This window comes from Heterodontus francisci, chromosome 15, assembly GCF_036365525.1.
Source record: "Heterodontus francisci isolate sHetFra1 chromosome 15, sHetFra1.hap1, whole genome shotgun sequence".
Taxonomy (NCBI): Eukaryota; Metazoa; Chordata; class Chondrichthyes; order Heterodontiformes; family Heterodontidae; genus Heterodontus; species Heterodontus francisci.
Window position 1 is genome coordinate 80,960,519 of NC_090385.1, and position 19,726 is coordinate 80,980,244.

Genomic DNA, 19,726 nt, shown 5'->3' on the forward strand with positions numbered 1-19,726 from the left:
TCTTAGCTAGTCTCACAATTTCACCTGTCATCCATGGTTCCCTAATCTTGCCATTTCTATCCCTCATTTTCACAGGAACATGTCTCTCCTTGCATGCTAATCAACCTCTCTTTAAAAGCCTCCCACATATCGCATGTGGATTTACCTTCAAACAGCTGCTCCCAATCTACATTCCCCAGCTCCTGCCGAATTTTGGTATAGTTGGCCTTCCCCCAATTTAGCACTCTTCCTTTAGGACCACTCTCGTCAGGTTTGATACAGCAAACAAACAAGACAGGGGAGAGAGGACAGCCCTGCCTAACTCCAGATTTGATCGGAAAACTTTCCGATTCCCACCCACTGATTGAAACTGCGCTACTGATGTTTGTGTAGAGCAGTTGGATCCAATTGCAGATTCCCTCCCCAAACCCCATTTTGGAGAGCACTTCCATCATGCAGATGTGCGATATTCTGTCAAATGCCTTCTGGTCCAAGCTAAAGAGGTAGGTGTCATCACCTGTCTGTACATGGACGATCGTATCCCTGAGTAGTGCGAGGCTATCAGAGATCTCCTGCCGTGTACAATGCAGGTCCAATTGGGGTGAATTATCAACTCCAGAGCAGACTTGACCCAGTTGGCAATGACCTTGGACAGAATTTTGTAGTACACATTGTCACAACCAGGTGAGAAAGAGGTCTAGGGTTCCCTTTCAGCCTTCACCTCGTCTTACTGTAACAGGGTTTTATTTTTAAATACATTGTGTTTTTAGCTCCCCCTTGGTGAATCCTTGTTCTCCGCTTTCCAATTATAAGACAAAGAAACCAGCATGAACAAGCTTTCTTAGGTTTAAAGAAGAAAAGTTGAAATTTATTAAACTTAAACTCTAATTCGGTTAATGCCTACGGATACACAACGCACCCACGCTGGAATGCATACGCGATACACACTTGCAAATAGAGACAGAAAAGAGCAGAAGAAAACTAAAGTGGAAGAGTTTGAGGCAATATCTGAAGAGTTTTTGTTACAGTTCTTCAAGCTCACTGTAGAGTCCTTGATTGTAGGTAGATCTTGCTTTTCGTTGGGGCCCAGTATTCTTCTTAAACCTTGTTCGCTGTAGGAGACTTTTCTCTCTTGGGGTTCACATGTCTTCAGTGGATTCAGAGGCTTGTGAGAAAGAGATGGGAGCAGGCAAACAGGTGAGGCTGTGGCGAGCCAGCCAGGAGAGATCTTCTCAGTGCAGGAGCATTCTGATTTCTGCCCAAACTGTTTGTACAAATTCAAAAAACTCAGGTTGCCCAGTAGGTTAGTCATGTGACTAGCTGGTTTGACCATGTCCGTTTGTGTATTCGGCCATCTTAGCAGTCAACCTGGAATGCGAGCTCCCCCCCCCGCTTCAACATCTGGTGACCAAAAGTCCATTGTGGGTTGAATGTGTCAGGGAATGGCTGCTTTGTCCTTCCAAAAACTATCTGTTAATGTGCAAATGTCTTTCCAGCTAAGATCTGGCAATTTTTTAAAGCAAGTCCTTTCTTTACTTCAACAACAGTTTGAAATTTAATGTCCATGTGGCAAAATTAATATGCCTCATGCTTGGCAGGTGGGGGCCTGCATGACAACATTAAGCAGTGAAATGGGCTTCCAATTTCTAATTTCCGCCCTCTCCCCCTTCCGCTTGTTGATGAGGGTGATGATGCCTTTCCTCATGCGTTCTGACATGCTGCCGGCCACAAGCATACACTCGTATACTTCCAGCGGGTCTGGGCCGATCCAGTCCCACAGAGTTGAATACAACTCGACCGGTAAGCCGTCACTTTCTGGAGTTTTACTCACCTCAAAAGGAACTAATGGCCTTTGTCAGCTCATCCAGAGTTAGCAGTTTGTCCAGACTCTCCTGCGTACTCTCATCTAAGACCTCCATGTTGGAGGACAGGAAGGACTGGGAGGCCGTGCTATCTGTGGGCGTCATGTCAGAAAGCCCAGCTTAAAAGGATTTGCTGATATTTTGTATGTCAGGCTGTGGTGACGTTACGGAGTCATCGTCCGTCAGGCTGCTGATCACAGAGCTCTCTCTGTGTACCTTTTGGAAGAAGAAGCTCGAGCACATCTCATCCTGCACCATGGAGTGGACCCTGGACCAGAAGATGATCTGAGGCCTCCGCAGCAAAGAGTGAGACCTGCTGGCTCTTTATCTCTCAAAGATCCTCCTTGACATCGACCTCCATCGACTGCAGCAGGAGCAGATACTGCATGCTTTTCTGAAGTCAGGATATTTCCCTCTGTCTCTCTCTCACTTTCTGAACGCCTTTGAGGATGAAGAACCTCTTGATGTTTGTCTTGATCGCTTCCCACCAGTGTGTCTAAGACTCAAGGAGTGGTTTCATGGTTCTGCAACCTTTGTAATCCCGTATGAGTTTGTCTATGTTTCCTGGGATCAACAGTTTCACGTTCAGCTTCCATGTCCCACTGCCAACTTTCACATCTTCCTGTAAGTGACAGTTGGCCAGTAGGAGGCAGTAGTTAGAAAGGAAAACTGGCTTGACGTCAGTGGATCTGACCGTGAACACTTGGGACACAAACAGGAATGGACAGACCCATCTGGCCTCGATCACGTGTATCTACGCCGCACTTCCTCTGCAGGGTTGCTAAAGACATCGTGCAGCTTGGCGTCTTTTACTGTTTCCATCAGGAATCTGGATGTGGCGTCCAGTTTGCTGTCGGCCCTGATGGATCGTCCGGCTGCATCGTTGATGCAGTTGAAGTCACTGCCTAGAATGCCAGCCTGGACACGCCAGCAGCAGTGAGAGCTGCTTGAGCATGGTCAGCTGCTAACTGCATTGGACCAGGGTGTACACATTGATCATTCGGAGTGGAGCATTTTTGTACATTAAATCTGCTATGAGGAGGCAACCGCCCACCATCTCCTTAACTTCAGAGATGGTGAAGTTGCCTCCATGTAGCAGATTAGCCAGGCCAGAGGAACGAGAATTGTGTCCACCTGACCAGATCGATGGCCCGTAGGACCACCATCGCGAGCATTGCCTGTAAGTGCTGAGGTGTGGTATCCCACACTCCTGCAGAAACAGCAGGCTGGCTTTGACCTTGGCGAGGTAACCCAAGGTCGAAACACAGCTCGTAATGGATTTAACACTACGCACGTTAATGGAGACATTCTTTAAACACGGGATCGAGGCCAGATGGGTCTGTCTGTTCCTGTTTGTGTCCCAAGTGTTCACGGTCAGATCCACTGACGTCAAGCCAGTTTTCTTTTCTGACCACTGCCTCCTGCTGGCCAACTGTCACTTACAGGAAGATGTGAAAGTTGGCAGTGGGACATGGAAGCTGAACGTGAAACTGTTGATCCCAGGAAACATAGACAAACTCATAAGAGATTACAAAGGTTGCAGAACCATGAAACCCCGCCTTGAGTCTTAGACGCACTGGTGGGAAGCGATCAAGACAAACATCAAGAGGTTCTTCATCCTCAAGGCGTTCAGAAAGTGAGAGAGAGACAGAGGGAAATATCCTGACTCCAGAAAAGCATGCAGAATCTGCTCCTGCTGCAGTCGATGGAGGTTGATGTATGTTGCTTACCACTCCAGGTGTCTGTGCTAGGCCCAGTCCTTGGGTATATTCCTGCATACCCATAGCATGTACAAACTGTTGCACCATTGTTGGGCTGAGAAAACTATCCTGGTCACCCACGGGAGGGTTGTTCCACTTGGGTGATATCGGTGAGGGTGGGGGGTGGTTGGTGGTGGGGGGGGTTCGTGTAAGCAGGGAGGTTTGGACTGTCGTCCGCTGGTGTTGTCTTTCCCCTCTGTTCATCATCGTGGACGTTGCTGCTCCCAGCTTCCCAGAGCTAGGGTCCACTGGGTGCTTCACTACTCTCAGCTTCCCGGAGCTGGGGTGCGCTGGGCGTCTCACTGCACCTGGTGCTTTGGGGCTAGGGTGCGCTGCTGGGCCCTTTGCTGCTTCCAGTGTTTCAGAGCTTGGGGGCCTGCCCCTCCAGCTCCTTTGCGTTCTGCTGTTTTTTTTTCTGCTGTAACCTTTCCTGCCCTTCCTCATCCGATAAGGAGCTGCCACCCTGGTCCATTTCAGACATGAGCCGCCTCTTTCCGTTGGTTTGCGTGGTGGTCTATAGCCCTGGAAAGGGAAAATGTCCCCTGCATGTATTTGGTGACAACTCAATCTAGTTTGATTGTGAAGTCCTTCAGCATGAAATGACCCGATGGGCAAAATTTTATCAGCCCCCAAGTGGCAGGCTGGGAGGCGGGGGGTGTGGCCGGTAAAATAGTGGGGAGCTGTGTCGGAATTTTGAGACCGAGCTAGTACCGCTTGGAGTACAGTTTGAACCCTGCATCGTCTTAACAGAAATGTGGAGATGCTACCGCTGAGCCAAAGGCTCACTACAATCAGTGGTAAAAGGGAGCAACAAAAAGAGGGAAGCTGTCATAAATGTCAGAGTTCATTCACCTATCTACAATACATTATCTGTAACTTTGGGGTTGCAACTCAGAATTACTCAGAAATCCTGTTTGCAGGTTTTTCACTGTTAGAAGTAATGAAGGCAAAATTGAAGGAAGCCAGGTACAATTTTAAAATCTAAATATTATAAGTTGATTTAAACTCTGTTATACTAAATCTCTAAATCTCAATATCTAGGGACAGGTGGGGATGTGGTAGGAATATGGGATTAGTGTAACATTAGTATAAATGGGTGGTTGATGGTCGGCACAGACTCGGTGGGCCGAAGGGCCTGTTTCAGTGCTGTATCTCTAAACTAAACTAATCTAAATATAAACATATTTAAATGGAAGTGAATCAAATTTAGTAGCATGCACTGGAATGTAGTACAATAGCTTTATAACAGAACAAACACATCAAATTGCAAATACTTAGCAATGTTTGTAACACACTAATTCTTACTTTATGGTATTAGTATTTTGGACACAGGCACCTGCAGAAGCACAGATGTGCTTTCACTTTGGATCCAAATGCAAGGAACCCATCAACTTCATGTCGAAAATCAAGGCCAGCTACATAACTTTCCTTGCTTCTTCAAATTCCTGTCTTCCCAAGTCCGTATGACTCCCAGCCTTTCTGCCTTCTTCCTAACCTAGCCCACACTCCACCCATACCTGGCAGTTTCTCCGTCAACTAATCCTTCCAACACTGGTGAAACTCATACTGTGCATGAAGCCCACCATTTTCAGCCATTCTATACCTTTATCCTCTGGAACTCGCTTCCTATGTCCCTACGCCTTGTATTTCTTTCGCAGTTTTCAAGGAGCTTTTTAAAATCTGTCTCTTTGACTGTGTCCTTTGACTCCCTACCTAGCTTCTTTCCTGATTTTACTTCCCACTCAGCATTCAACTTTTCCTTCCCACTGTAAAGGGCATTGAGGCAGCCTTTTGGATATGAAGTGTGGTGTGAACATTTTAATAATTTCTTGTTGCTGCATTTTACTTTTATATACTTAAACTTATGAATGCTAGTTTATTTCAATAAATACTGAATAATATTTTAAAATTATGACTCTCACTGTAAAGTTCTTATTCAAAATCCTTGGCTATCTCTCATTTTTTGTGGGGGGGCTTTTTCTCTGCAGTTTGTGTGTTTGTTTTATTTCTCGCTATTGTATCTCTTTTCTATTTCTTTTTGGTTTCTTGAACATGATTCCAGCCATTTCCAGGTGGTTTCTGGACCATAGAGTGGAAGCTGCTGATCACTACTCTTGCTTGTTATCCAATTTCTTCTTTAGCAATTTTTGAGAGACTTATATCCTGCTTGTTAACATGCTAAATAATAATAGCAACTATGCAATGCATGGCCTTCTGGTTCCCCTAATAGCTCAATTGATAAAGACAGTGGATTGACTGAGGTACTGGACCAGAACATTTCAAGTTCTATTCCTGGTCTTAACTGTACTAAATTCAATTCAACAATGATTGCAATAAGGGGTGCTACAATTTATTGCCTACTAATAACTATCTATTGATTTCCAACTAGACTGTGTTGGTATGTGAGCATTGAGTAAAACAATGTCATATTGTGTAGACTCAAGCACTTGGGTGAGATACCAGAGGGTGCCTGGAACCTGTAGAATCATAGTCAAATAAGCATCAATACTTCTGGAGAGGAAAGGATGGGAAAACTGATTTATAAACAACAGGAGTCATGAGATAGCTGAGACAAATTGGTGCCATTCAGGTATGTATACTAATTGTTCATCTTGCACAAATAATTCCTTGCATAATGACTAAGACCAACATTATATCCTGGCAGTGGCCAGCAGTGCCAGAGCATGATAAATTTTTTATAATTATTTCCATTGTTCGTCATGAATCAGCTCTTGTAAAACCTGCTATGATGCTGGCGTCAATCCCATCGGCGTTTTATGCAGAAGACCAGTAAAGATTTTTATGCAGCTATGTTGTGCTTAGACAAGGGATGTGCCAATTATCACTTGCAGTTGGCCAAGAGCACTTCACACTGGAGCTGCCCAAAAAACTGAACAAACTCAGCCGATAAAGAGAGGCCGCTTCCCAAGCCTTGAGTGCATCCGTGGAGATGGCTGTAGGATCTTCCCATCCTATCAACTGAATATCAACAGAAGCTAAGGAAAAGTTGAAAGAACTGTACTGCAAAAATAAAACTATTAAATATGAGTGGCTCCCTGTCCTATCCCACAAATAAGGAATAATGGCATGTATAGTGCAAACAATTCCAATGCCGCCTGGCTGACATTTGGAAGAAGTGCACTTTCTTGTCGTTTCACCAGAATTCAGCCTATTTTTTCAATGTGGATACATGTGCAATACCAGGTCAGAGAACCAGTCAATGAATGTTCATCACAGCTATAACCTACACTGAAGCCCTACATTCTGGCAACTACAGGAATTATATGATCATTTGAAGAAACTGCCATGCAGACACACAAGAGATAATGGACTATATATATGTAAAGACTCCAAGAGCAAAATCCTTCAATAACGATTTAGCAATGCAGATAGGAGCAGCTATTAAACACTAGGATGTTATTGCAGAAGCAAGTGACAGGCGAAAAGGAGAGAGGCAAGTGCATCAAACAGTGCTGCACTTGTAGTGATGCTTATTCTTGGACTGCTATTCCAACAAAATCTCACAAACTTGTTGCAACATTCTGAATCCCTTTTAATCCCTGCAATCATGCATTTGTAAGCACTCATTTCCTGAGTTACGATCTACCAATTATGCAAGAATTGCAGATTGTGACTTCTCACGGCACACAATGGTTTTCTAACTACATAAAACACAAAAGCTGATATGAATCAAATTTTGTGAGAAACAGGTTAAAACAAAATAATTACCTTGTGCTGCATATGCATTAGGGTACAGAATGTACATCTTGATACTGCCCTGCAAAAGTGCACAATGGAACCAGGCAACATTTCCCGAGCAAAGACAGCAATTCCATTTTGATCTCTACAGTGCCGGTTCAAAGCCATTCTACCAATTTTGGAAGGACTCAAATAACATCACATTCATAGGCATTGAGCAATTTGATTTGTGTTAGGTGAGCTGCCCATAAACTGTACTCAGTCACAGTCTATCACAAGTAGCACAGTGTTTTCCCCTTAAATTCCTCCTTCCCTTTCCTTGTCCTCCCACAACTCAAGGTAAAGCAGTTAATGGGAATGGCAGGAGCAGACCACATCTTTCTGCTTTTTTTGATTCATTCATGGGATGTGGGCATTGCTGGCTAGACCAGCATTTATTGCCTATCCCTAATTGCCCTTCAGAAGGCGATGGTGAGCTGCCTTCTTGAACCGCTGCAGTCCATGGAAGGTAGGTACACCCACAATGCTGTTAGGAAGGGAGTTCCAGGATTTTGGCCCAGCGACAGTGAAGGAACGGCGATATAGTTCCAAGTCAGGATGGTGTGTGACTTGGAGGGGAACTTGCAGGTTGTGATGTTCCCATGCATTTGCTGCCCTTGTCCTTCTAGTTGGAGAAGGTCGCGGGTTTGGAAGGTGCTGTCTGAGGAGCCTTGGTGCGTTGCTGCAGTGCATCTTGTAGATGGTACACACTGCTGCCACTGTGCATCGGTGGTGGAGGGAGTGAATGTTTGTGGATGGGGTGCCAATTAAGCGGGCTGCTTTGTCCTGGATGGTGTCGAGCTTCTTGAGTGTTGGAGCTGCACCAATCTAGGCAAGTGGAGAGTATTCCATCACACTCCTGACTTGTGCCTTGTAGATGGTGGACAGGCTTTGGGGAATCAGGAGGTGAGTTACTCGCCTCAGGATTCCTAGCCTCTGACCTGCTCTTGTAGCCACAGTATTTATGTGGCTACTCCAGTTCCGTTTCTGGTCAATGGTAGCCCCAAGATGTTGATAGTGGGGGATTCAGCAATGGTAATGCCATTGAATGTCAAGGGGAGATGTTTAGACTCTCTTTTTGGAGATGGTCATTGCCTGGCACTTGTGTGGCACAAATGTTACTTGCCACTTATTAGCCCAAGCCTGGATATTGTCCATAGAAACATAGAAAATAGGAACAGGAATAGGCCATTCGGCCCTTCAAGCCTCCTCCGCCATTCATTATGATCATGGCTGATCATCCATCTCAGTGACCTGTTCTTGCTTTTGCCCCATACCCTTTGATCCCTTTAGACTCAAGAGCTATATCTAACTCCTTCTTGAAAACATACAATGTTTTAGCCTCAACTGCTTTCTGTGGTAGCGAATTCCACAGGCTCACCATTCTCTGGGTGAAGAAATTTCTTCTCATCTCAGTCCTGAAAGGTTTACCCATATCCTTAGACCCCCTGGTTCTGGACTCCCCCACCATTGGGAACATCCTTCCTGCATCTACCCTGTCAAGTCCTGTTAGAATTTTATAGGTTCCTATGAGATCCACCCCTCACTCTTCTGAACTCCAGCGAATATAATCCTGACCGACTCAATCTCTCCTCATACGTCAGTCCTGCCATCTTAGAAATCAGTCTGGTAAACCTTCACTGCACACCCTATGTGGCAAGAACATCCTTCCTCAGATAAGGAGACCAAAACTGCACACAATATTCCAGGTGTGGCCTCACCACAAGGCCTTGTATAATTGCAGCAAGACATCCCTGCTCCTGTACTCGAATCCTCTCGCTATGAAGGCCAACATACCATTTGCCTTTTTTACCGCCATCCAGGTCTTGATGCATTTCTACACAGACTGCTTCAGTATCTGAGGAGAGTCGCGAATGCTGCTGAACATTGTGCAATCATCAGTGAACATCCCCACTTCTGACCTTATGATTGAAGGAAGGTCATTGATGAAGCAGCTGAAGATGGTTGGGCCTAGGACACCACCCTGAGGAACTCCTGCAGTGATGTCCTGGAGCTCAGACGATTGACCTTCAACAACCACAACCATCTTCCTTTGCGTTAGGTATGACTGCAACCAGCGGAGAGTTTTCCCCCTGATTCCCATTGACTTCAGTTTTGCTAGGGCTCCTTGATGCCATACTTGGTCAAATGCTGCCTTGATGTCAAGGGCAGTCACTCTCACCTTACCTCTTGAGTTCAGCTCTTTTGTCCATGTTTGAACCAAGGCTGTAAGGAGGTCAGGAGCTGAGTGGCCCTGGCGGAACCCAAACTGAGCAGCTTATTGCTAAGCAAGTGCCGCTTGATGGCACTATTGATGACACCTTCCATCACTTTACTGATGATTGAGAGTTGACTGATGGGGGAGTAATTGGCCGGGTTGGACCTGTCCTGCTTTTTGTGTACAGGACATACCTGGGCAATTTTTCACATTACTGAGTTGATGCCAGTGTTGTGGCTGTACTGGAACTGCTTGGCTAGGGGCGCTGCATGTTCTGGAGCACAAGTCTTCAATACTATTGCCAGAATATTGTCAGGGCCTTTGCAGTATCCAGTGCCTTCAGTCGTTTCTTGATATCACACGGAGTGAATTGAATTGGCTGAACTCTGGCATCTGTGATGCTGGGGACTTCAGGAGGAGGCAGAGATGGATCATCAACTCAGCATTTCTGGCTGAAGATTGTTGCCAATGCTTCAGCCTTATCTTTCGCACTGATGTTCTGATGAGGTGCTTTGGGCCATCAGCAACAGCACAATGGTACTCACCCACAATCTGTAATCTCATGGCCTGGCATATCCCCCACGCTACCATTACCATGTGATAGACAGATAAGTGATCCCATGACCAACGGATCAGATCTAAGTTCTGCAGTCCTGCCACATCCAGCCATGAATGGTGGTGGACAATTAAACAACTAACTGGATGAGGTGGCTCCACAAATATCCCCATACTGAATGATGGGGGAGCCCAGAACATCAGTGTGAAAGAAAAGGCTGAAGCATTTGCAACAATCTTCAGCCAGAAATGCTGAGTTGATGATCCATCTCAGCCTCCTCCTGAAGCCCCAGCATCACAGATGCCAAAGTTCAGCCAATTCAATTCACTCCGCGTGATATCAAGAAACAACTGCCCATGGGACAGGACATAATCTGGGATCATGTTAGAGACATTGTCAGTAAGGTATGATTCCTCGACTATGACTGTGTCAGGCTGCTCTCCCAATTTTGGCACAAGCCCCCAGCTGTTAGTAAGGAAGGCCAGTGCCGAGGTCAACAGCAGGTGGCCTATCCAGTTAAATTCTTTTTTATTGACTTTGTAGCAGTTAGATGCAACTGAGTGGCTTGCTAGGCCATTTCAGAAGGCATGTAAGAGTCAACCACATTGTTATGGGTCTAGAGTCACATATTGGCCAGACCAGGTAAGGACAGCAGATTTCCTTTTCTAAGGGACATTAGTGAATCACAGGGTTTTTTAACCAGAATTGATAATGGCTTTATGACCATTATTAGACTAGCTTTTAAATCCAAATTTATTGTTTGAATTCCAATTTTACTTTCAGTTTTGGTGGGATTCAAACCCATATCCCCAGAGCAATACTCTAGGTTTTTAGACTAGTGACAATATCACTACACCACCACCTCCCCTTTTGTTCATATCATCACAGTCCTGGATTAAAAACACTTTTCTAACCGCAGCCTCACAGCTCCAGTGACCCGGGTTCAGTTCTGAGTACTGCCTGTGCGGAGTTTGCATTTCTCCCTGTGACCGTGTGGTTTTCTGCCGGGTGCTCCGGTTTCCTCCCACAGCCAAAGACTTGCAGGTTGATAGGTAAATTGGCCATTATAAATTGCCCCTCGTGTTAGTAGGTGGTAGGAGAATGGTGGGGATGTGGTAGGGAATATGGGATTAATGTAGGATTAGTATAAATGGGTGGTTGTTGATTGGCACATACTCGGTGGGCCGAAGGCCCTGTTTCAGTGCTGTTTCTCTCTATGACTCTATGACAACACTTGTACATATTCAATCTTTTTTTCAAGATTATTCCACTTCTGTGTGTGTAATTACCAACCTAACATTAGTGTGTTTATTTTTTTTTTACCTGAGTTGAAATTGCTTCTAGTAGCATCCGTTGAGGTATGTCACTGAAGGAGCAGTACAGTTCCAAATAAATTGGATTTATTTTGACATATAACATGATACCTCTCTTAAAGAACATATCTAAAATCAGAGCAGCTCAGAAATCAGCCAACTACACTTCAGAAGTATTTAATTGACTGTAAAACGATTTGGGATGTCCTGCGGTCACGAAAGTCACCATATTAATGCAAGTTCTTTCATCTTTCTATCTGTAATTGCTAAAAAGTTCTTCTGAACTATGGAGAATTGAAACAGTGGAAATCACACTCTGCAATTGGTTACAATTTATGTACAATTATCTGTATTCCAAATTGGAGCTAAAAGCATCACAGTCTGAAGTAAATGAATGAATAACAGTAACTCGTATATTAGTGTGATGACAGTATTACGTGTCACTGCTTTCAGTTCTGAGGCCTTTTGGAACAGTATTGTTCTGAGCCACAACTACTGAAATTAATCTTTTTCAGTTTCAGTGAAACCAGAACCAAAGCTGAAATTCCCTGGATCCGAACACCAGAGTACTTTAAATATTAGGTGCATATCTCCAACAGCACTCCTGTTTCGATTTACACTCACTGCGTTTTTATCCGTATGTAAAGATTGCTAACTTTGTTCTAAATTCTAATGGTTATTTAACTTGTTTCTTAGTATTTTCTAAGAACTAGATTGAAACGGGATAAACTTACTTCAGTAAAAGCTCTAACCAGGGAACCAATATTTCTTTTTAGATTAGATTAGAGATACAGCACTGAAACAGGCCCTTCGGCCCACCGAGTCTGTGCCGAACATCAACCACCCATTTATACTAATCCTACACTAATCCCATATTCCTACCAAACATCCCCACCTGTCCCTATATTTCCCTACCACCTACCTATACTAGTGACAATTTATAATGGCCAATTTACCTATCAACCTGCAAGTCTTTTGGCTTGTGGGAGGAAACCGGAGCACCCGGAGAAAACCCACGCAGACACAGCGAGAACTTGCAAACTCCACACAGACACAGCGAGAACTTGCAAACTCCACACAGGCAGTACCCAGAATCGAACCCGGGCCCCTGGAGCTGTGAGGCTGCGGTGCTAACCACTGCGCCACTGTGCCGCCCTTCTTTTTGGGTTGGACAGATTCGAGCAAAGAAACCAATAATAACAATATTATAACATTTATATTGTGTCTTTGGCATACTGAAATATCCCAGGATATTTCACAAAGGAGACTAAGGAGAAATCAGGAGAAAAAGAGTAGGGGAGGTGACGGCAGCCATGGTCAAAGAGATCAGTTTTGTAGATGTTTAGAAGGTGGCGTCAAAGGTGGCAAAATGGAGAATTTCAGGAACATAATTGCAAAAGATAGGACCATGATGTTAAGAGCCTTGTCATCAGTGATGGAGCAGAGGCTAAGGGGACATGCAAATGCCCAGTCCCAGAAGAATGCAGTACACAAGATCGATCATAGGGCAGGAGGAGGTTGTAAGGTAAGGCCATGACGGACTTGCGAATGAGGATTTGGAATTCAATGGCCTAGATAATAACAGGGACGGGTTACGTAGGCGAGGCATCCCCGCATGCTCCACAGCATGTGTCTTTTATCCTTGGAAGGTTCTTTGTCTGAGAATCAGCCTGATTGACAGGCTTGGCTTCCAGTCAGACAGGGAGGACACCGGAGCAGGCTGCAGGATCAGGTAGGTCCAATTCCAACAAGGTGCTTGATCCCTGATCCTGGGGCAGGGTATCTAATCTGAGGGGCAGTTCGATCCCTCAGCCCGGGGTGGGTGGGGTTGGAATGTCCAATCCCAGGGAAGTCTGATCCCCAACCCTGGGAATCTTTGTTTGGGGTTGGGGCCTGATGGTTGGGGGGAGATTGAGGTCTGGGGAGTGAAGCACTCCTGCTCCTCCTGGTCAACAAACAGTGCTGTGAAGGCACATACCTTCTCCCAGAAGCTGTCCTCGCTTCTCTTTAGCTCCCGGGTTTCCCAAGGCCTCAGGAAGCTGGCCAGACTGGGTTAAACCTGAAAATCAAGTTAAATCAGAGGCTGCCAACCTCATTAAAATAGCTAAATTTACAAGCCACCTCCTTGCAAAGGTTGGGTGGCCATCCCTTGTTCTGCCTCCATCAAATCCAGAAGTGGGCATGTTGGTGGTGGCTGGTTGGGGTCAGGGTTGAGACCTGTAACTCGATCCCAACCCATCTGTTTTTGCGTGTTAAATCCAGCCCAATGTATTGGGGAATGGGAAGTGGTGGTGAGAAATGGATAATGAATGAGTAAGACATAGAGTGAGATATAATGCAGATGGCAGGGTTTTGGCTGAGCAGGAGTTAGTATGCAGGTGACCTTGGGAGGCCAGTTTGGAAAAGTCAACCCTGTAGGTGATAAAGGTGCAAATAAGAGTTTCATCAACAGTTCATTCGGGGATAGATGTGGGTGATGGTTCAGTGGTAGAAATAGGTGGTCTTTCTGATGGATTGGATGTAGGGTGTGAGAAGCCATTGCAGGAAATGTGCTGGTTATATTGGTACAGGTAGAAGTGGAACCATTAATAAGGCTAGTAGCATCGAGGTAAACCCTAAAGGAGAGGTAAATTAAAAGCAAAATACTGCAGATGCTGGAAATCTGAAATAAAAACAAGAAATGCTGGAAATACTCAGCAGGTCTGGCAGCATCTGTGGGGAAAGAAGCAGAGTTAACATTTCAGGTCAGTGACCTTTCATCACAACTGGCAAATGTTAGAACTGTAATAGGTTTTAAGCAAATAAAGCAGGGGTAGAGCAAGAGATAACAAAAGAGAAGGAGTTGATAGGACAGGGTCACAGAGAATAACTGACCAGAAGGTCATGGAGCAAAGGCAAGTGGTATGTTAATGGTTTGGTGAAAGACAAAGCATTAGTGCAGAGAGGGTGTAAATGGACAGAAAAATGAACAGCCCTGGCCCAAAGCACAAAGATGAAAAAAAAACAGTGGACAGGGGCATGGTAAAAAAAAATGAATAATGAAACAAACTAAAATAAAATGGACAAAGAAAAAAATAACTAAAAATAAAAAGGGTGGCCCCTCATGCTCTGAAATTACTGAACTCAATGTTCAGTCCGGCAGGCTATAGCATGCCTATTTGGTAAATGAGATGCTGTTCCTCAAGCTTGCGTTGATGTTAACTGGAACACTGCAGCAATCCCAGGACAGAGATGTGGGCATGAGAGAAGTGGGGTGTGTTGAAATGGCAAGTGACAGGAAGCTCGGGGTCATGTTTTCAGACTGCGCGGAGGTGTTCGCAAAGCGATCACCCAATCTGTGTTTGGTCTCCCCAGTGTAGAGGAGACCACATTGTGAGCAGTGAATACAGTATTCTAAATTGAAAGAAGTACAAGTAAATCGCTGCTTCACCTGAAAGGGGTGTTTGGGGCCTTGGATAGTGAGGAGAGAGGAGATAAAAAGGCAGGTATTACACCTCCTGCGATTGCATGGGAAGGGGACGAGGTGTTGGGAGTAATGGAGGAGTGGACCAGGGTGTCACAGAGGGAACAATCCCTTCGGAATGCTGACAGGGGAGGGGAAGATGCCTTTGGTAGTGGCATCATGCTGGACGTGGTGGAAATGGCGGACGATGATTCTTTGGATGTGCAGGCTGGTGAGGTGGAAAGTGAGGACAAGGGGAACCCTGTCATGGTTCTGGGAGGGAGGGGAAGGAGTGAGGGTAGAGGTGCGGGAAATGGGCCGGACACAGTTAAATGCCCTGTCAACCACAGTAGGGGGTGAATCCTTGATTGAAGGAAAAGGAAGACGTATCAGAAGCGTCGTTGTGGAAGGTTGCATAATCAGAGCAGATGTGTCAGAGACAGAGAAACTGGGAGAATGGAATGGAGTCCTTACAGGAAGCAGTGTGTGAAGAAGTGTAGTTGAGGTAGCTGTGGGAGTCAGTGGGCTTGTAATGAATATTAGTAGACAGCCTATCCCCAGAAATGGAGACAGAGAAGTCGAGGAAGGGAAGGGAAGTGTCGGAGATGGACCATGTAAAAGTGAGAGAAGGGTGGAAATTGGAAGCAAAGTTGATAAAGTTTTCCCATTCGGGATGGGAGCAGGAAATGGTACCAATACAGTCATCAATGTACCGGAAAAAGAGTTGGGGGAGGGAGCCTGAGAATGACTGGAACAAGGAATGTTCGACATATCCCACAAAAAGACAGGCATAGCTAGGACCCATGCGGATACCCATAACAACACCTTTTACTTGAAAGAAGTGAGTGGAGTTGAAGGAGAAGTTGTTCAATGTGAGAACAAGTTCAGCCAGGTGGAGGAGGGTGGTGGTGGATGGGGACTGGTTGGGACTCTGTTCAAGGAAGAAGCGGAGAGCCCTCAAACCATCCTGGTGGGGGATGGAGGTGTAGAAAGATTGGACGTCCATAGTGAAGAGGAGGCGGTTGGGGTCAGGACCTAAAAGACAGGTGTTGGGGGATATTGGCCACAAAGAGGACAAGGAGGGATAATGTTTTTCAGTTGCAGTCGAAAGTAAAATGACTCAAGATCTCAAATTTGCAATTAATCATAGAATGTTACTTATTATTTAAAATATAGTATCATTTGTGAAGTTCAAAAAACTGAATAAAGGCAAAAATCATTTTAAACTTTCAAAATATTACATACAAAAGATTAAGTAGAAATGAAGTATTTTCTTAGATATAATTAAACCTTTCATTGAAATTTTTCTGTTTTCATATTTTCTCATCAGTTTGGAATATATCATGAGAAGCACTTCACCAGGAGAGGTTTTTGGGTTTTTCACCTTCTACCACAATATGCCATGTCAGACACTATCAAATAGTTGAATATTAGGATATTTAAGTTGTTGTTGGGTGGTTGTTTCAAATAGTAACTGAACCAAGTACAGTGACAACACATGCATTTTTTTATTCTTTCATGGGATGTGGACATCGCTGGCAAGGCCATCATTTGTTGCCCATCCCTAATTGCCCTTGACAACTGAGTGGCTTGCTAGGCCATTTCAGGGGGCAGTTAAGAGTCAACCACATTGCTGTGGTTTTGGAGTCATATGTAGGCCAGACCAGATAAGGACAGCAGATTATCTTTCCTAAAGGACATAGTGAACCAGATGGGAGACATATGACATGCTTGTGAGAAACTCTATATGGCCTTGCCTTTGCCTACCTTTGTAACCTCCTTCGGCCCCACAGTTATCCCAGAGCTCTCTGTTCCTCTGACTCTGGGTTCTTCGTTCCACCATGGTGACAGGGCCTTCAGCCACCTTCTGCCTCACTCACTGGAATTCCTTCCCCAAGCCCCTCTGCCTCTCCACCTCCTTTAAGACCACCCTTAAACCTTTCCTTTTTGACCGAGCTTTTATTCACCTCTCCTAATATCCTCTTCTTGAAATCTGTTTTTGTCTCACTACACTCTGTGAAGACCTTGGGATATTGTTCTGTGTTAAAGGTGCTATATAAATGCAAGTTTCGTTCTGGGAACATAAATAAAATAATGGCTTGAAAGATAGTTGGTTGATATATCCAAATGTTTTGGAGCAAAGATTTTCAGATGGCAATATAACCTTATAATATTTTAACATAGGGTCAGATTTTGCTGAAAAACATCAAGGCCTCTGAATGATGCACGCTGTTATTAATCTACAAATCATCCAGCAGCTTGTCATGAAGAAGAGATACTTTGTGAATTGTGCTTTACCATAATTTGCTTGCCGATTTTCACTGCTCAGCCGTCAACTTCATGAATACAGCATCTTGCTTTTCACATCCCTGTAATTTTCATGAGGTTGCCGTATTTGCATATTAATTGCCCACACCAAAGAAAGTTAAGCCCAGTAATTAATAGCATAAGTTAGAAAGTTAACATGTAGGTACAGCAAGCAATTAGGAAGGCAAATGGCATGTCAGTCTTTATTGCAAGCGGGTTGACAGATAAGAGTAAGGAAGTCTTACTGCAATTATATAGAACTTCAGTGAGACCACACCTGGAGTATTATGTACAGTTTTGGTCTCCGTGTCCGAGGAAGGATACATTTCCCTTAAAGGGGATGCAACAAAGGATCACTAGATTGATTCCTGGGATGAGAGGGCTCTTCTCTGAGGAGAGGCTGAGTAGAATGGACCTATATTCTCTGGGGTTTAAAAGAATGACAGTTGATCTCATTGAAATGTATCAAATTCTTAGAGGGCCTGACAGGGGTAGAAGCTGAAATACTGTTTCTGGAGAGTCTAGAAGTAGGTGTGATAGTCTCAGGATTGAAATCAGGAGAAATCTTTTGTTCAGAGGGTTGTGAATCTTTGGAATTCTCTCCCCCAGAGGGCTGTGGATGTTCAGATGCTGAGGCGGGAAAATGGTGTTAGTGTAAAAGTTCAGCGATGACCTCATTGAACAGTGGAGCAGGCTTGTTGGGGTGTATGCCTTACTCCTGCTTCTATTTCTTATGTTCACATGTACCCTTTTAATGATATGATAATTGCTAAGAACTGCCATTCAACCCCTCTTGCCCTTACAGTTAACAATTAGAAGTGCAAGTCTCCTGGGACAGATTTCCCACACACACATCTAACATGCAGCAGCTCAACTGAAATTTTCAACCTATTACGCCCTCATTCCCCTTTGTACATAATCTTTTTGATGATTTTAATTTTACTTCAATTTTATACTTAAATAACACGTAAATCAGATCTCTACTCTGGGCAGACTGGATTTCCATTAACTGCACAGACAGATTTCCTGGTGAACTGACTACCTTTGTCAGACAATCACACAGGGCCTGGGAAAGTGTCTTATTCTACAGGTAGCTGAGAATATGTTCCTGCTATTTGATTAGTCTCCCACTTATAAAATGGTGGCCCCAGGATGGCAGGAGCACCTTCAACTTTTGAACAAATGAAAATAAAATCAATTGCAATTTTTAAAGCATTTCCGATGCAGTTGAATCAGAATATTAACCATAACTGAATTCAGCTGCTTTGAGAATACACCATATGTATCCATTGCACTTATCTACATTCAAGCAATTGACATCAGAGAAGCAGTTTCTGTTTTTCCAGTCATATTGTGCCAGGTTTGGCTGTGTCCCAATTTCCATTACTGTAGATACCAAAACATTTCCACTAAAACAACTCTATGGATTCTAAATTGCATTTAATAAAAACATTAAGCAATGCTATTGGGTTGTGCCATATGCGTTCCTTTAACTTCACAAAGCTGACAGCCAAATAATTAAAAACCAACTAGCTTGCCTTACCTTCAATTTGTTTTTTCTCAACATTGGAATGGAATTTATCTTCCACGTATATTAAGGTTAGACCATTGTTAAACAGAGAAAAGTTACAGGAAACATGACCCTTTGAGTGGTGTGGTCACATTGGTCTCACAAGAGCCATGTGATTCCCCTCGGTTCTCTGTACTGCACTTCCCTAGTCCAATTCTCATTTCCTCCTGACTAAGGCAGTCTACAGAGTGAGTAATGTATGCATACAGTGGGTATTTTGTTTTGTTGCAAAATGTGATAAATTCCAAGCACTCCAATTAGAATAATTGGCAGTGAACCAGTGGATAACCGGTGCCGACAGGACCATATTCCAGCATTTGTTTTATTCGTTTGGGGTATGTGGGCATCGCTGGCAGGCCAGCATTTATTGCCCATCCCTAATTGCCCTTGAGAAGGTGGTGGTGAGCTTCCTTGTTGAACCGCTGCAGTCCTTGAGGTCTAGGTACACCCACAGTGCTGTTAGGAAGGGCGTTCCAGGATTTTGACCCAGCGACAGTGAAGGAACAGTGATATAGTTCCAAGTCAGGATGGTGTGGGGCTTGGAGGAGAACTTGTCAGGTGATGCTGTTCCCATGCATCTGATGCCCTTGTCCTTCTAGGTGCTGGAGGTCGCAGGTTTGGAAGGTGCTGTCGAAGGAGCCTTGGTGAATTGCTGCAGTGCATCTTGTACATGGTACACACTGCTGCCATTGTGCATTGTTGGTGGAGGGAATGAATGTTGAAGATGATGAATGGGGTGCCAATCCAGCGGGCTGCTTTGTCCTGGATGGTGTTGAGCTTCTTGAGTGTTGTTGGAGCTGCACCCATCTAGGCGAGTGGAGAGTATTCTTTCAAACTCCTGACTTGTGCCTTGTAGATGGTGGACAGGCTTTGGGGAGTCAGGAGGTGAGTTACTCACTGCAGAATTCTCAGCTTCTGACCTGATCCTGTAGCCACAGCATTTATGTGGCTGATCCAGTTCAGTTTCTGGTCAATGGTGAC

General features: G+C 44.6%; 1 protein-coding gene across 1 annotated transcript in view; it reads right to left on the reverse strand.

Annotated features, from left to right (window-relative positions):
* Positions 1–18,820, reverse strand: part of LOC137377743 (fibronectin type-III domain-containing protein 3A-like) — a 225,332-nt gene extending 206,512 nt beyond the window's left edge. Inside the window, exon 1 of the mRNA XM_068047739.1 lies at positions 18,719–18,820. The gene's annotated coding sequence lies outside the window, so the exon portion shown is untranslated. The remainder of the gene's footprint in view (positions 1–18,718) is intronic.
* Positions 18,821–19,726: the final 906 nt, after the last annotated feature.